A 3,626-nucleotide genomic window follows, 5' to 3' on the forward strand; every position below is an offset into this window, starting at 1 on the left:
AATTTCACAATTTAATCCTTAATACACATTTTTATCAAAAATTACTTAATTAAACATAATAATCTAACAACATATATTTATCCTTAATGAAAGCTAAATGCATGGCCATTTTGCATTTTATTTTATCTAATATCATGTTATTTACTTTTTACTATTTTAACCTTAATGAAAGCTTAATATAAATTACTTGAATCATGGACATAAATGTCCACTAACCTTATAATGGCATATTAACCTTTTAAGGACTTCCCATAAATCAAATCATAACAAATTAGCATATTAACAATGAGAATGCCATTTTTATTTTTTTATGCGATTTAGCCTTTTTCACAAATTAAGCACATAAACAGATAAATTACATCACAGAAATTTCACACATGTCAATTCACATACTATAAGCATGGAAAGTAATATTAAAATTTTATTCTGACTCAGATTTATGGTCCCGAAACCACTGTCCGACTAGGGTCTAAATCGGGCTGTTACAATTGAAGCCGATTCTGAAGCAAATTTCCGTCAAGATTGAAGACTTTAGGATATTATTATGAGTTTTTTTATTTCTTTGATTATATTGTCTTTTGGATGTTTTTATTTGCAAACATAAACTAATTTTCTAAATACCTAAGGAGATGAACCCTAAGATGAATTTTGTCGTTTGATTTTTATTTTTCGCAATAAAGACTTAGATCTTATTCTCAATTATGTGTGTTTAATTCTTGGTTTGATATTCCTAGATTATTTATCCATGTTTGATGTACTTAAATCAGAGGAGGAATGACCCTGTTTAAGAGTAGATCTAGCATAATTGAATGGAGTTGCATGCAATCCTAAAAATAGGATGACATAAATATATCGGATTAGAGTCAAATCTAATAGGAAAATCCATAGATCGAGTTAATGCGATAATAGGGGTTTTTATTAGAAAGAAATTTCAATTAATCAAGTCGGAGTCAGTTGCTATTATTCGTTAAATAGGGATATTAGCATAATTTAGGGATTTCTCCATATCAAAATACTAAGTGAAGAAATTGGATAAATTTAGATTGATAATGACAGATGAAATCTAGGTGAATTCTTTCATGGGTATTGTTTTGCTTCTTGTTTGTTTACTCGATTATTTTCTTAAATTGTTCTTTGTCGCGTTCGTAGTTAATTAATTTAGTTAATTTTAGTTTTAATCAATCACTCGAATTTATCGGTTAAATAATAGAAATACGGTAATTACTAGTACTTTTAGTCTTCGTGGGAACAATATATCTTCTCATAGTAGCTATACTATTAATTGATAGGTGCACTTACCTTAGTTAGATTTTTAGTTGGTTTACGACTACATCAAGTTTTTGGCGCTGTTGTCGGGGACTAAAATATTAGAAAAACTTTATTTCTATTAATTTAGTCATTTTTTATTTTTATTTTAATATTTTTATTTTATTTAATTTTTACATTCTAATTTTTTGTTTGTTCGATTCTGACAGGTTCTTTTACTTTATGACTAAAGGAAACTCGTTGGAACCGTTAGTGTTTGATAGAAAAATTGAAAAGACTGCTTGCAAAAATCGTAGAGAGGTTAGAGAAGCAAAGCAAGGTCAACAGATTTTAATAGACAATTAAGAGGAAAAGGACATTACTATGGAGATGGAAAATAATCAAAATAATCAGTAGCCTCTTATATCTTCTACTCCTTGTACTATGTTTGATTATGCTAAGCCTACTCTGATTGGGGCTGAATCAAGTATCGTCAAGCCAACTATTTCTGCAAACAATTTTGAGCTGAAGCCAAACACAATTCAGATGGTACAACAATATGTCTAGTTTGATGGGTTACAAGATGAAGATCCAAATGCTCATTTGGCTAACTTTCTAGTGATTCGCAACACATTCAAGATTAATGGCATTACTGATGATGTCATACACTTATGGTTAGGGGTGTGCAAAATTCGGGTAAAACCGAAAAAATTCGGTTAACCGACCGAATTCGGTTAATCGGTCGGTTAACCAAATTTTTTCGGTCGGGGGTCGGTTAATTATTTTTTGATTTTTCGGTTAACGGTTAATTCAGTTCGAAACTGGTCGGTTAACCGAATTTTTTCGGTTAACCAAAAAAATTAATAAATAAAATTATAATATATAAATTGGCCCACTATTCACCTAAAGCCAATCTAAACCCAAGTATTCAACCCAACCCAATCACCAAACCCAACCCAATCATAAAATTAAATTACAAATAATTTAATAAATAAAAATAAAATTTTAAAACTAAGACTAAAACTAAAGTCTAAAAATAATTTAATTATGTAGTGATTCAATTTGGTTAATTCGGTTAATTCGGTTAATTCGGGTAATTCGGTTAATTCGGTTAATTCGGGTAATTCGGTTAATTCGGTTAATTTGGTTAATTTTTAACCAAAAATAAAAAAACATATAATTTTTGGTTAATTCGGTTATCCGACCGAATTAACCGAAAAAATTTCGGTTCGGTTAATTTTTTTGAAAAAAATTTCAGTTCGGTTAACAGTTAAAGATTTTAAAAGGTCGGTTAATGTTATTTCGGGTCGATTAACCGGCCGGTTAACCGAATGAACACCCCTACTTACAGTTGTTTTCATTCTCTTTGAGGAGCAAGGTAAAATAGTGGTTGAATTCACTTCCATGGGATTCTATCAAGACTTGGGATTAAATGACTGAGAAGTTACTGTTGAAGTACTTCCCACCAACTAAAATAGCTAAGTTGAGAAACAACATCTCTTCTTTTTCTCAATTTGATATGGAGACATTATATGATGCATGAGAGATATTTAAGGATCTTTTGAGAATGTGTCATCATCATGGGTTACCTTTGAGGTTACAAGTTCAAACCTTTAACAATATAGTTTAAATCTCTCGACTAGGCAACTAATTAATGCAACAACTGGTGGAACATTGAATAATAAGACACCTGAGGCAGCTCAAGAGTTTATTTAGGAGATGACACTGAATAACTATTAGTGGGAAGTCATGAAAATGAAACCAATTAAAACAATCAATGTTTTTAATATTGATGTCGTTTCTATATTAGCAAATCAGGTTGAAACACGATGTTGTGCCTCACGATTGGTAGTTGTTTTTATTTATGAGATTTCTTTGTTTTATTTTATTTTTCTTCTAAATTTTATATTTTATTATTTTATCGGTTGTTTTCTTTTAATTTTACTATCTCTTTATCTTATTTATTTTTGTCCATTTTCCTATTAGTTTTCTTGGAAACATATACTTCATTTAGATTTGCCTATGATTCCGGTTTTCACTATTCTGGCGAAATCATCCAAATTCAGGGCAGTTTTAGTTCTCTCCCTGCCTTATGATATTGTGCTTATTCTGTGATTATAATTGTTTGTACATTGAGGACAATGTATATCTTAAGTGTGAGGAGGTTGTTTATATTTATGCGATAAAATCTCTGAACTGTTGTTTGTGTTTGAGTAGTTTTCTCATACTTAGCATTGTAGTAATATATTTTAATTTAAAGTTTGTATTGATTCTGTTTTGGAATAATTTGTGGATTTTTGTGAATTGTATGATTTATACTTTAAGACGCAAGAGAGTCAAGTATGATAATTTTTTTTGTAGAAATTATTATTTTAGGTTGT

At 29.7% G+C, this 3,626-nt stretch overlaps 1 non-coding gene across 1 annotated transcript; it reads right to left on the reverse strand.

Moving 5' to 3' along the window:
* Nucleotides 1-2,725: 2,725 nt before the first annotated feature.
* On the reverse strand, nucleotides 2,726-2,832 carry LOC121225840 (small nucleolar RNA R71). The gene has a single exon (XR_005923743.1). It is a non-coding gene; the product is annotated as a small nucleolar RNA R71 (small nucleolar RNA).
* Between the last annotated feature and the right edge of the window lie 794 nt (nucleotides 2,833-3,626).

Source organism: Gossypium hirsutum, chromosome D13, assembly GCF_007990345.1.
Source record: "Gossypium hirsutum isolate 1008001.06 chromosome D13, Gossypium_hirsutum_v2.1, whole genome shotgun sequence".
Classification (NCBI taxonomy): Eukaryota; Viridiplantae; Streptophyta; class Magnoliopsida; order Malvales; family Malvaceae; genus Gossypium; species Gossypium hirsutum.